Source organism: Loxodonta africana, chromosome 1 (assembly GCF_030014295.1).
Source record: "Loxodonta africana isolate mLoxAfr1 chromosome 1, mLoxAfr1.hap2, whole genome shotgun sequence".
NCBI lineage: Eukaryota > Metazoa > Chordata > Mammalia > Proboscidea > Elephantidae > Loxodonta > Loxodonta africana.
In genome coordinates, this window is record NC_087342.1 from 1,556,014 (window position 1) to 1,571,602 (window position 15,589).

Sequence of the window (15,589 nt, forward strand, 5' to 3'; positions counted from 1 at the left end):
GAATAGTATATAGTGTACCTTTCTATAACAAGTATTAAAGAAACAGTTCCAGATACACTAAAACATCTTTAACATAATACAGTAATAATAATAATAATGTTTTGATGTGCATCGCAAGTCTGTGCCTGTTTGTTACTACGAACCATTGTATGTACCTCAAATTTTTATTATAATAGGCTTTATGGAGGTTAATTTGGAACTATGGGTTGTACTAAGTTAGACTTTTCTAACCAGGGACTGTGTCTATATATAAAATTTCAACAACTTAACAACAAAAAGACAAGTAACCAGATCATAAAATAGGCAAAGGACTTGAGTAGGCATTTCACCAAAGAGGACATTCAAGTGGTCACCAAATACATGAAAAGATGCTAAGTATCATTAGCCATGAGAGAGAGGCAAATCAAAACAACAATGAGATACCATTTCACTCCCACTAGGATGGCTAACCAAAAGGTCGGCAGTTCAAATTCTCCAGGCACTCCTTGGAAACTATACAGAGCAGTTCTACTCTGTCCTACAGGATGACTATGAGTCGGCATCGACTCAATGGCAATGGGTTTGGTTTGGTTTAGAATGGCTAAGATAAAAAAAAAAAAGAAATAACAACTGTTGGCAAAGACGCAGGGAAATTAGAACCCTTCCCCTTTACTGGTGAGAATGCAAAACGGTACAGTCATTGTGGAAAACAGTGTGGTGGTTCCTCAAAAAATTAAAAATGTAACTACCACATGACCTAGCAATTCCACTTATAGGTATGTACCCAAAAGACTCTAAAACAGAGACTCAGACAGACTCTTACACCAGTGTTCACTGCAACATTATTCACAATAGCCAAAAGGTGGAAACAACCTAAATGCCAATCAGCACTTGAATGGATAAACAAAACAATGGAATGCTAATCAGCCGGCAGGAGAAATGAAATCTCGATACTTGCTATAATATGGATGGAGATGGAAAACATTATACTCAGGGAAATAAGTCAATCACAAAAGGACAAATATTGTATGACCTCACCTATATAAAAAGACAAGGAAAGGCAAATGCGTAGAGAACAAAGCTTACTAGTGGCTATCGGGTGAGAGGGACAAAGGAAGGGAGGATTAACGGTGATTGAAATATTGCATTGATTTGTTGTTGTTAGGTGCCGTCCAGTTGGTTCCTACTCATAGCAACCCTATGCACAACCAAATGAAACACTGCCCGGTCCTGCGCCATCCTCATAATCATTGCTGTGTTTGAGCCCATTGTTGCAGACACTGTGTCAATCCATCTCATTGAGGGCCTTCCTCTTTTCACTGACCCTCTACTTTACCAAACATGATGTACTTCCGCAGGGACCGATCTCTCCTGATAACAAGTCCAAAGTACATTAGAGGAAGTCTCCCCATTCTCCCTTCTAAGGAGCATTCAGGCTAGACTTCTTCCAAGACGGACTTGTTCACGTTCTTCTGGCAATCCATGGTATATTCAATATTTATCTCTGCTCTCAGCCAAGATCCATAAGACATCAGCAATGATATTCTTCCTTCCACGACCTTTCCTGACTCCAGCTTGAACTTCCGGCAGTTCCCTGTCTATGTACTGCTGCAGTCGCTTTTGAATAGTCTTCATAATTCAAAAACACCATAATTCAAAGACATCAATTCTTCTTCTGTCTTCCTTATTTACTCTCCAGCTTTCCCATGCATAAGAGGTGACTAAAAATACCGTAGTTTCAGACAGGTGCACCTTAGTCCTCAAAGTGACATCTTTGCTTTTCAACACTTCAAATAGCTCATTTGCAAAAGATTTTCCCAATGCAATGCATCATTTAATTTCTTGCCTACTGTTTCTATGGGTGTTGATTGTGGATCAGAGTAAAATGAAATCCTTGACAACTTCAGTCTTTTCTCCGTTTGTAATGATGTTGCTTATTGGTCCAGTTGTGAGAATTTTGGTTTCCTTTACGTTGAGCATACTGAGGGTGGTAGTCTTTGATCTTCACCAGTAAGTGCTTCCAGTCCTCTTCACTTTCAGCAAGTAAGGTTGTGCCATCTGCATATCACAAGTTATTACTGAGTCTTCCTCCAATTCTGATGCTGAGTTCTTCATATAGTCCAGTGCAACAGTTTCTACATGTACACACCATTTTGTGACACTGATTACATTCCTTCCTCAGATATATTCCTCAGGTTATTTGCTTAGCATACAGTTTGAATAAATATGGTGAAAGGATATAACCTGATGCATACCTTTCCTGATTTTAAACCACTCAGTATCCCCTTGTTCTGTTCTAGCTACTGACTCTTGGTCTATGTACAGGCTCTGTATGAGCATAATTAAGTGTCCTGGAATTCCCATTCTTCACAATGTTATCCATAATTTGTTATGATCCACAAAGTTGAATGCCTTTGCACAGTCAATAGAAAACACAGGTAAACATCTTTCTGGTATTCCCTACTTTCAGCCAACATCCATCTGACACCAACAATGATATCCTTCCTTCCACATCCTCTTCTGACTCCAACTTGAATTTCTGATAGTTCCCTGTTGATATACTGTTACAGCCGCTTCTGAATGATCTTCAGCAAAATTTTACTTGTATGTGATATTAATGATATTGTTCAATAATTTCTGTGTTCTGTTGGCTCCGCTTTCTTTGGAATGGGTGCAGTGAATTTATGTGAATGGAGGAGGAACAATTCAGAAAAGGAGAGTGAGAATGCTGTACAACTCAAAGAATGTAGTGTCACTAAACGGTGTGTACATGTAGCAACTGTTGAATTGGTGTACATTTTGCTGTGTATATTCCCAATAACAACAAGAAGATAAACAATATTTTTTAAATAAAAATGAATTTATAAAGAAAAAATAAAAATTATTGCTCAAAAATTAACAATAAATAAATAAAACCTTATGGATCATAATCATCTGATTCACAGCCGATCATAGGGATGGCGCAGGACCAGGCGGCATTGGTTGTGTGGTGCGTGGGGTTACCATGAGTCAGAGGCCAACTGAATGATGACTAACAACAAAAGCACACTTCAGATCTGAACTGTGGTGTCTCTGCAGAAAGCGTATGCCCAAGTTTGAAGCATAATACACTTGAGAACACCCTGAGTATATGGAGTGTTGCCCATAAAGTCACATTTGTAGCCATAGGTAAGTAATTTGAGGCTTTGATTTTCCCTCCCCAGAAAGTTCAGAGCTGGGAGTCTCACCTTGGAGATAACATTACCCACAGCCACTGTGGAATCTCTGAACACACATATTTTTGCCTTTCTCAAAGGCTGGGTTAGCTCACCTTCCTTGTTCCCTTCAGTCTTCCTGCCATCCCTGTGTACCCCATTCCCCTGCCCCATGAGAGATGAGCTGTGCCTGCCAGGACAGAGTCTTGAATCATCTCTGAAAAGTCAACATACAGGAAGACGTATTCCTGTCCCAGCCTCTGCCCTTCAGAATAATGTCAACAGTGATTCTGGGTAAGTTAGCCTGCCAGAAGCAGCTGCCTTTGAAAACAGCAAAAATAGCTTTCTCTGTTAGGAAGAATCAACAGAACCCTGGCACTGGGCAGACCTCACACTTCCCTCATGCCACTTGTTTATAGGCAGCATAGAGTAGGGAAAATGAGGTCAAGGAGCTGCTCAGCTGTCTCCCTCTTTACTGGGCCCAAGTGATTGATGAGGTTACTTCAGGCCCAGGTACCTCTGTCCATTGTCTCAGTGCCTGACAGGTGACTTCAGAGCCAACTGAGACCAGCTGTCATACCTGAGAGTGGCAAACTTACACATCTGAAAGGATATAGATTTTCACATCTAAAGTAAGAGAGATATTCTAAAAAAGGACAGGTTATATTATTGTTTTAGTTATCTAGTGCTGCTATAACAGAAATACCATAAGCAGATGTCTTTAACAAAGAGAGATCTATTCTCTCACAGTCTAGTAGGCTGGAAGTCCGAATTCAGGATGGAAACTCCAAGGGAAGGCTTTCACTCTGTGTCTGCTCTGGAGGAAGGTCCTTGTAATCAATCTTGCCCTGGTCTAGGGGTTTCTCAGCACAGGAACCTGAGGTCCAAAGGACGTGCTATTCTCCTGGTTCTTGTTTTTGGTGGTACGAGGTCCTCATGTCTCTCTGCTCGCTTCTCTCTTTTATATTTCAAAAGAGATGCACTCAAAGATACAATCTAATCTTGCAGATTGAGTCCTGCCTCATTAACATAACCGCCTCTGATCCTGCCTCATTAATATCACAGAAGTAGGATTTACATCACATAGGAAAATCACATCAGATGACAAAATGGTGGACAATCACACAATACTGGGAATCATGGACTGGCCAAGTTGACACACAGTTTTGCGGGACACAATTCAATCCATAACAATTATTCATAGGGCACTTTTCTTCATTTCACTTTGATCAAGCAGCCAGAAACCCACACCTTACTTTCTGGTTTCTTTTTTAATTCTAGCAGCCACACTTTACAGATGAGGTAAACTGAGGCTCAGAGTGGTTAAGTAACTCATTTCAGGTTCTGGAGCTAATAAATTGTACAGTGCAGGAATCCAAGCTAAGATTTCTGGCTCTTTATCTATTTGTAGTCTTTTTCAGATGTATCTTCACAAAACCATTTTTTAGGTTTATTTGTTAGCTTAAGGTAGACACTTCAAGAAGATGGAAACTTTCTGTAAGAAAGGTTGAATCCCTGTTAGGAAAACCAGATGTGTACTTATGAAATTCTAGCAAATTATCTGTTTCCAGCAGATACCAAGAGATCACAGTTGGTAAGAAAAGTCTAAACAAGTCTTTCTTAATTATTTTACGAAGAGTTGCTTTCTGTTTATGAGCTGTTAGTTCAATTTAAGTATTCATGTGTATATTGGGTGCGTTCGTGTGTGTGTATTAGAGACGTCCATGGTGTAGGCAAATATGCTTTGATACAGAGCTGGGTAAAACCAAAGAATAAACACTTTGTATACAGGAGAACAACTAGACTGTTCTGTCATTTTGGAAAACGTTGTGGCCAAACAAAATGCTCTGGCAGGGGTAACATAGACTAGCTCTCTTTTATCTCAATATGAACAGGTTATATTTTCAGGTTCCACTGGTCTTCAAGGGCCACCCTAATATGCTAGATTCTGTGTACTTGGGTTGCCTGACAAGACCAACATTTCCGTTTGGGGAACTGAGAAAGGAGGAGCTAATTTTCAGTTCCTTTCATAGAACTGTGCCTTCTCCAGAAAATCTTTAGTCTTGAACAAGTGTCTCTAAGGGAGAAGTTGTAACATCTTTTAAAGCTTTTTTTTTTCCCAATTGGATGAGTGTTTTGTTAGAATTATGTAATGATAACCATAAACAAACATTTACTATGCAGAGGTACCATATAGATATTTGCTCCCTTAACCTCCAAGGAAGGCTCATGACAAAGGCAACATTTTCATATTTTGAGATGAAGAAACTGGGACTCAAAGATTGTAAATAATAAACACCAAAATGCCTTATGGAAAGTGATGGAGATGAGACTCAGACTCAAGTCTTTCTAAACACTGTGCTATACAGCCTCCCAGCTTGACACTAGGGAAAGGTGAAGTATCCACAAGAAGAGGTGGGACTAGTCTCTAGATGACCAAGCACCAAGCTGTGGCCAACAGTTCTTCTAAATTAGAAGACAACTTTAATCTTGATCTTCTGTTTTGAGGAAAAATTTCTCCTCTAAGTACAGGCTGTATTTTTCCGTTTTTCAGTTGGTACATTAAAAAAAAAGATACTAAAATTGAATGCCTTGTAGAAAACACTATTTCTTTAATCTCCTGGGGGCATGAAACAACAGCAAAAAAAAAAAAAAAGTATAAAATTATGTCCACACAAGGGAAAGACTAGTCCAAAGGAGTAATGGACCACATCTACCACGGCCTCCACTTGACTGAGTCCAGCACAACTAGATGGTGCCCAAATACCACCACTGATTGTTTTGACAGGGATCACGATAGACGGTACTGGACAGAGCTGGAGAAAAATGTAGAACAAAATTCTAACTCAAAAAGAAAGAGCAGAATTGCTGCCCTGACAGAGACTGGAGAAATGCTGAGAGTATGGCCCCTGGACACCCTTTCAGCTCAGTAATGAAGTCACTCCTGAGGTTTAACCTTCAGTCAAAGATGGGACAGGCCCATAAAACAAAACGAGATTAAAGGGGCACACTAGCCCACAAGGCAAGGACTAGAAGGCAGGAAGGAATAGGAAAGCTGGTAATAGGAAACCCAAGGTTGAGAAGGGAGAGTGTTGACATGTTGTGGGGTTGTTAACCAATGTTATAAAACAATATGTGTACTAACTGTTTAGTAAGAAACTAATTTGTTCTGTAAACCTTCATCAAAAGTACAATTAAAAAAAATTAGATCCAAATCATTCACTGCAAAAACTTTTGAGCTGATTGGGTAAAGATTATTTTGTCCTAAAGGATAATTACTGGAAAGTTCAAATGTGTCTACAGATGGAGGTCTTTAAAAGAACTTTACTACAAGTACCAGTAACATTAATGACTCTAAGTCACAGTAGCCTTCATAGGAAGCTCATTTTAATGTTCTTGAAAAGTAAAAAAAAAAATAGTAGTTTCAAAAATTATGAAATTGTGTTTTGTCTGCTTAGCATTACCAGTGCTAAGATCAAGATACAAAGAAGGTTAAGTCACAGGTTTAAAAAAAAAAAAAAAAACCATACCCGTTGCTATCGAGTCTATTCCAACTCATAGCAACCCTAAAGGACAGAGGAGAAATGCCCCATAGGGTTTCCAAGGAGCACCTGCTGGATTTGAACTGCCAGCCTCTCGGTTAGCAGCCATAACTCTTAACCACTATGCCACCAGTGTTTCCAAGTCACAGATAGGAGAAGTTATTTACAATGCATACAGGAATTAAAAAAAAAAAAAAATTGTATCCAGCATATGAAAAGAATACGTATAAATTAATAAGAAAAAATAACAGTCTAACAGAAATATGAACATAAATATGACAAACCAAGAAAAATAGCTTATGAACTGTAAGCTTTTCAAAAATCCACTGAGACAAGGTGGAGCGAAGATGGTGGATAGACAGATGCTTCCGGTGAGCCCTCTTTACAACAAAGATGTGAAAAAACAAGTGAAACCAATATATTTATGACAAGCTAGGAGCCCTGAGCATCAAAGGCAAGCTTAGAAAACAAATCGAGGGGCAGGTGGAGGAAGAGGCGGTTCAGAAGTGGAAAGGAGTTACTGAACCTGTATCGCGGGGAACCCTCAGGCACCATTCCCAGAATAGCAGCAGCAGGCTAGTACTAGTATTCGGCCACAGTTTCTTCAGGCAGAAGCAGCCAGCCACACAGGCTACTCACACCTCTGGAACTTCTGGAATCTCAGGAAAAGCTAAGTATGTGCATATATTCTACCATGCTCCCCGCCCCCAAGCCAGCTTCAATGGCTGAATTCCCTGGGCCTGAGATAGGCACTGTTGAGTGCCTAGAGCCATCCTCCCAGCCTTGGGGAACGAATAAACTTGCAACTGGGGGGGGAAGACAATTTTCCAGCTCCACTAACCAGGCAAGCTCAGGACAGAAGCGGCTCCTGTCCAGGCATAAATGGTCCATGGACTTTGAGTACATTTCCCCTCTCCATGGACCTCTGTGGGCCTATTTCAGGAGAATGGGTCCTTGTTGGCAGGCTCCAACCACTTCAGCTGTACAGTGGAGAGGTAGGTATTTGATGTCTGACATTGCTTTGCCTATTAAACAGTGTCCTCACCTACCCACATCAGGGGCCTAAGTACTGGTAGCTCCACTCGGGTCACCCAGCCGTAAATGACAGGGGTCCAACGATAACTGGTGCCTCCCAGTCCTTACAACCAAAAGCACTGGATACCCATGGTCCTTCTGCAGAACCCACCCACCTGTATGCTCTAGGAATTAGAGACATGCTTCCTCAGAGACATGTGGGGAATGGTTCTCAGCCCCCTGTCTTGTTTGGAGTGTGACCCCCTGCTGCAACCAGATACCAGTACCTACACCAATCACCCCTGCCCAAGACAGAGCCTGTACCACACACTTGATGATCAGCTACCTGGACACGTGAGCTGAATTCATGTAAGAAAAGTGAATGGACTCCTACATTGATATACCTGATAACATCTCTAGCCATTTGGGGATAGGATGTCAGCACTCTAAAAAAATAACCGAGCTAGTTCACTCAAGCAACCCATTTGGGCATATCAAAACAAAACAAAGCAAGAAGCTACGACACAGTAAGCAAACAAAGTAAACTAATATAAAAACTTATAGATGGCTAGGAGACAAGAGTCATTATCAAGTCACATAAAGAAACAGACCATGATTGCCTCAACAAGCTCTCAGAAAAAGAATCAAGGGATATTCTAGATGAAAGTGCATTCCTGGAATTACCAGAGGCAGAATACAGAAGATTAATAAACAGAACCCTTCAAGACATCAGGAAGGAAATGAGGCAATAAGCAGAACAAGCCAAGGAACACACAGATAAAGCAATTGAAGAAATTAGAAAGATTATTCAGGAACATAATGAAAAATTTCATAAGCTGGAAAAATCCATAGATAGACAGTAATCAGAAATTCAGAAGATTAACAATAAAATTACCAAAGTAGACACCTCAATAGAAGGTCAGAGGAGCAGAATTGAGCAAGTAGAAGGCAGAATTTCTGAACTTGAAGATACAGCACTTGGCACTAATATATTTGAAGAAAAATCAGTTAAAAGAATTTTTAAAAAATGAAGAAAACTTAAGAATCATGTAGGACTCTATCAAAAGAAATAACCTATGAGTGATTGGAGTACCAGAACAGGGAGGGATAACAGAAAATACAGAGAGAATTGTTGAAGATCTGTTGGCAGAAAACTTCCCTGATATCATGAAAGATCAGAAGATATCTATCCGATATGCACATCAAATGCCACATAAGGTAGATGTTAAAAGAAAGTCACCAAGACATATTATAATCAAACTTGCAAAACAAAAGATAAAGAGACAATTATAAGAGCAGCTAGGGATAAACAAAAAGTCACCTACAAAGGAGAGCCAATAAGAATAAGCTCGGACTACTTGGCAGAAACCATGCAGGAAAGAAGGTAATGGGATGACATATTTTAAAAATTGAAGGAAAAAAATTGCCTGCCAAGAATCACATATCCATCAAAACTGTCTCTTAAATATGAAGGTGAAATTAAGACATTTTCAGATAAACAGAAGTTCAGGGAATTCATAAAAACCAAACCAAAACTACAAGAAATACTAAAGGGAGTTCTTTGGTTAGAAAATCAATAATATCAGGTATCAACCCAAAACTAGAACACTGGGCAGAGCAATCAGAAGTCAACCCAGGCAGGGAAATAAAAAAAACAAAGCAAGATTAATTAAAAAAAAAAAAAAACACTCAAAACGGTAACAGTGATGTTATTTTATAAAAGAAGACAACATCGAAACAATAAAGAGGGACTAAGAAATGTAGTCATAGGTCTTCCATACAAAGAGGAAGATACACTGATACAAAGAAATAAAAGTTAGGTTTAAATTTAGAAAAATAGGGGTAAATAATAAGGTAACCACAAAGGAGGCAAACTATCCAACACATCAAAATAAAATACAAGAAAAAAATAGACACTCAGCAGAAAGAAAATCAACAAGAGTGAATATGAGGAAAGGACAACATATAGACAATCTACTCAGCACACAAAATTAAGTGGGAAAAAGAAACTGTCAACAACACACAAAAAAAGACATCAAAATGATAGCACTAAATTCATACCTATCCATGATTACACTGAGTGTAAATGGACTAAATGCACCAAAAAAATACAGAGTGGCAGAAGGGATTAAAAAACATGATCTGTCTATATGCTGCCTACAAGAGACACACCTTAGGCTTAGAGACACAAAGAAACTAAAACTCAAAGGATGGAAAAAAATATATCAAGCAAACAACAATCAAAAAAGAATAGGAGTGGCAATATTAATCTCTGACAAAATAGACTTTAAAGTTAAATCCATCATAAGGGATAAGGAAGGACACTATATAATGATTAAAGGGACAATATACCAAGAAGACATAACCAGATTAAACATTCATGCACCCAATGACAGGGCCGCAAGATACATAAAACAAACTCTATCATCATTGAAACGTGAGATAGACAGCTCCACAACAGTAGTAGGAGACTTCAATATACCACTTTCAGTGAAGGATAGGACATCCAGAAAGAAGCTCAATAAAGACATGGAAGATCTAAATGCCACAATCAACCAACTTGACCTCAGAGACATATACAGAACACTCCACCCAACAGCAACCAAGTATACTTTCTTTTCTAGTGCACATGGAACATTCTCTGGAATACACCACATATTAGGTCATAAAGCAAGCCTTAGCAGAATCCAAAACATTGAAATACTACAAAGTATTTTCTCTGACCATAAGGCCATAAAAGTGGAAATCAATAAGAGAAAAAGCAGGGAAAAGAAATCAAACAGTTGGAAACTGAACAATACCCTGCTCAAAAAAGACTGGACTATAGAAGACATTAAGGATGGAATAAAGTAATTCATAGAATTCAAAGAGAATGAATACACTTCCTATCAGAACCTTTGGGACACAGCAAAAGCAGTGCTCAAAGGTCAATTGATATCAATCAATGCACACATCCAAAAAGAAGAAAGGGCCAAAATCAAAGGATTATCCCTACTACTTGAACAAACAGAAACAGAGCAATAAAAGAAACCCACAGGCACCAGAAGAAAACAAATAAGAAAAATTAGAGCTGAACTAAATGAAATAAAAAATAGAAAAACAATTTGAGAAAGAATTAACAAGACCAAAAGCTGGTTCTTGGAAAAAAACCAACAAAATTGATAAACCATTGGCCAAACTGACATAAGAAAAACAGAAGAAGAAGCAAATAACCCAAATGAGAAATGAGATGGGCGGTATTATAACAGACCCAACTGAAATTAAAAGAATCATATCAGATTACTATGAAAAATTGTACTCTAAAAAATTTGGAAACCTAGAAGAAATGGATGAATTCCTAGAAACACACTACTTACCGAACTAACACAAACAGAGGTAGAACTAAATAGACCCATAACAAAAGAAGAGATCGAAAAGGTAATCAAAAACCTCCCAACAAAAAAAGCCCTGGCCCGGACGGCTTCATTGCAGAGTTCTACCAAACTTTCAGAGAAGAGTTAACACCACTACTACTAAAGGTATTTCAGAGCATAGAAAAGGATGGAATACTCCCAAACTCGTTCTATGAAGCCAGCATATCCCTTATACCAAAAGCAGGTAAAGACACCACAAAAAAAAAGAAAATTACAGACCTATATCCCTCATGAACTTAGATGCAAAAATCTTCAACAAAATTCTAGCCAATAGAATTCAACAACGTATCAAAAAAAAAAAAAATTCACCATGATCAAGAGGGATTCATACCAGGTATGCAAGGATGGTACAACATTAGAAAAACAATGTAATCCATCACAGAAATAAAACAAAAGACAAGAATCACATGATTTTATCAATTGATGCAGAAAAGGCATTTGACAAAGTTCAACACCCATTTTATATGATGAAAACTCTCAGCAAAATAGGAATAGAAGGAAAATTCATCAACATAATAAAGGGCATTTATACAAAGCCAATATCCAACATCATCCTAAATGGAGAGAGCCTGAAAGCATTCCTGTGGAGATCAGGAACCAGATAAGGATGTCCTTTATCACTTTTCTTATTTAACATTGTGTTGGAGGTCCTAGCCAGAGCAATTAGACAAGATAAAGAAATAAAGTGTATCCAGATTGGCAAGGAAGAAGTAAAGTTATCTCTGTTTGCAGATGACATGATCTTATACACAGATAACCCTGAAGAATCCTCCAGAAAACTACTGAAACTAATAGAAGAGTCCAGCAGAGTATCAGAATACAAAATAAATATACGAAAATCAGTTGGATTCCTCTACACCAACAAAAAGAACATCGAAGAGGAAATCACCAAATCAGTGCCATTAACAGTAGCCCCCAAGAAGATAAAATACTTGGGAATGAATCTTACCAGAGATGTAAAAGACTTATACAAATAAAACTACAAAACGCTTCTGCAAGAAACCAAAAGTGGAAAAACATACCTTGCTCATGGATAGGAAGACTTAACATTATAAAAATGTCTATTCTACCAAAAGCTATCTATATGTTTAATGCAATTCTCATCCAAATCCCAATAACATTCTTAATAAGATGGAGAAACAAATCACCAACTTCATATGGAATGGAAAGACGCCCCAGATAAGTAAAGCATTACTGAAAAAAGAAGAAAAAAGTGGGAGGCCTTACTCTACCTGATTTTAGAACCTATTATACTGTCTTAGTAGTCAAAGCAGCCTGGTACTGGTACAACAACTGATACATAGACCAGTGGGCCAGAATTGAGAATCCAGACATAAATCCATCCACATATGAGCAGTTCATATTTGACAAAGGGCCCAAAACAGTTAAATGGGGAAAAGACAGTCTTTTTAACAAATGGTGCTGGCGTAACTGGATATCCAGCTGCAAAAAAATGAAACAAGACCCATACCTCACTCCATGCACAAAAACGAGCTTGAAATGGATTAAAGACCTAAACGTAAAAGCTAAAAGGATAAAGATCGTGGAAGAAAAAACAGGGACAATGTTAGGAGCCCTAATAGATGGCATACACAGTATACAAAACATTACTAAGAATGCAGAAGAAAAACTAGATAACTAGGAGCTCCTAAAAATCAAACAGCTGTGCTCATCTAAAGACTTCACCAAAAGAGTAAAAAGATTACCTACAGACTGGGAAAAAGTTTTTGGCTATGACATTCCCGATCAGCACCTGATCTCTAAAATCTACATGATACTGCAAAAACTCAACTACAAAAAGACAAATAACCCAATTTAAAAAACGGGCAAAAAATATGAACAGACACTTCGCTAAAGAAGACATTCGGGTAGTTAACAGATAACAGAGAAGTGCAAATCAAAACTACAATGAGATTTCATCTCATTCCAATAAGAGTGGCATTAATCCAAAAAAACACAAAAGAATAAATGTTGGAGAGGCTGTGGAGAGTTTGAGTCAGTTCCGATTCATAGGGACCCTATGTACAACAGAACAAAACACTGCCTGGTCCTGCACCACGTTCACAATTCTTGTTATGGTTGAGCCCATTGTTGTAGCTACTGTGTCAATCCATCTTGTTGAGGGTCTTCCTCTTTTTCACTGACTCTCTACCTTGCCAAGCCTGGTGTCCTTCTCTAGGGACTTGTCACTCCTGATAACACGTCCAAACTATGTGAGACGTTGTCTCACCATCCTTGCTCCTGAGGAGCATTCTGGCTGTACTTCGTCCAAGCAGACTTGTTTGTTCTTTTGGCAGTTCATAGTATATTCAATATTCTTCACCAACACCATAATTCAAAGACATCAATTCTTCAGTCTTCCTTATTCACTGTCCAGCTTTCACATGCATATGAGGCGATTGAAAACACCTTAGTCTTCAAGGTGACATCTTTGCTTTTCAACACTTTAAAGAGTTCTTTTGCACGAGATTTGCCCAATGCAACGCATCATTTGATTTCTTCACTGTCATTTCCATGGGTGTTGGGAAGCTATGAAGAATTTCAAAACTGTGATAACCCCCAAATTCAGGACATTTAATTCAGTTTCAGCTGAGTTTGTCAAGCTTGGAGATGGGTGAGCTGCTTTTCTTTTACTGTTTACATCTTCTTGTTTCTTGAAATATTTCATGATCTTTTAGGTGCCCTGGAGATAAACGTTCCCTGCCCAAATGTTTAAAGTAGAGGGCCTGCTTTCTTTTGACCATGGCTGATTGAGTTCCTGATAACTTACATCACAGGTGAAACAATGAAGACAACTCAGAAGACCCCATTCTGGGAGAATGAGAAGCTGTGCCAATTATTTTATCACCCGAGCCCCTCTTCAATAACATCCAGAAACCCACTTGTATGGGTCCCATGCCTTTGCCTTCAGCCTGGCCGCCAGTATGAAAGGTGCACTGACTTTTAAGAGACAGACTCGGGTCTGAATCCTAGCATTGCAACTTTCTAGCCTCAGTTTCTTCATCTGTAAAATGGAACTAATAAAATGAACCTAGCTCATGGGGTTTTTATAAGGATGAAATTAATTACCTCTTGCAAAGTGCCTGGCAGGTTGTAAGCACTAATAAATAACATCATCATGATTTATACAAATCACCAGCCTAGGAAAGTCTCTTCTGATTCTTTCTTTCCCCTAGATGTCTGGCATTTCCAAATCCACCGTGTAACTAAATATTTTCATTCAAATTCCTTTCCTGAGGCTCTTGGTGACATTCATCCTAATTTACTATTTAAATAGTCAATTTTCTAGTTACTTCTGAACTTGAAAAGAAGAGAAGGAAGGGAGGAAGGAAGGAAGGGAGGAAGGGAGTAAGGGAGGGAGGGAGAGAGAGAGAGAAAGAAAGAAAGAGAGAGAGAGGGAGAGAGAGACAAGAAAGAGAGAGAGAGAGAAAGAGAGAGAGAGAGAAAGGGAGAAAGGGAGAGAGAGAGAAAGAGAGAGAGAGAAAGAAATGAAAGAAAGAGAGAGAGAGAGAGAGAGAAAGAGAGAAAGAGAGAAAGAGAAAGAAAGAGAGAAAGAGAGAAAGAGAGAAAGAGAGAAAGAGAGAAAGAGAGAAAGAGAGAAAGAGAGAAAGAGAGAAAGAGAGAAAGAGAGAAAGAGAGAAAGAGAGAAAGAGAGAAAGAGAGAAAGAGAGAGAAGAGAGAAAGAGAGAAAGAGAGAAAGAGAGAAAGAGAGAAAGAGAGAAAGAGAGAAAGAGAGAAAGAGAGAAAGAGAGAAAGAAAGAAAGAAAGAAAGAAAGAAAGAAAGAAAGAAAGAAAGAAAGAAAGAAAGAAAGAAAGAAAGAAAGAAAGAAAGAAAGAAAGAAAGAAAGAAAGAAAGAAAGAAAGAAAGAAAAAGTTGCTCTACTTATGCTTCTTTCTTCCCTGGAAGTGCTAGCTGAGGTCAGGAGACCATTACCTCAGAGTGCTCAGACATTATTAAAACAAATGACTCTGAGTCAGTATAAGGGGAGCCGTAACACTCTTTCAGGCAGAGGAGGCTGGAGGGCCCCTGGGATGGAACGAAAGAATGGATCTTTTGTTGGCTCACACATGACATTATTTAGAAATAGTTTGTTTTGCTAATATGACCAGCTGGCTCCCAGCCACATAAAAACACACTGATCCACACTGATTTGCTTGACAAGTATCCTCAACAAGGCAGTTGACCTAGACTGAAGGCCATGTGCCTATCTGAGGATAGAATCTGTTCAAAAATTTCATTGTCTCCTGATGAGAGGTCCTCCTTGGGCATAAAGTCCAGCGCTAGTGAGAAAAGCACTTGCTTGAATCAGAAGTTGTAGGTCTGAATTTTTCATTTCATCACTTCCTGATACAGTATGAGGAAACCCTTTAATTTCTAGCCCTCTGTTTCTTCATTTGTAAAGGAGAGATTATAATACATATCTTGCAGAGTTCTGATGAGATTTAA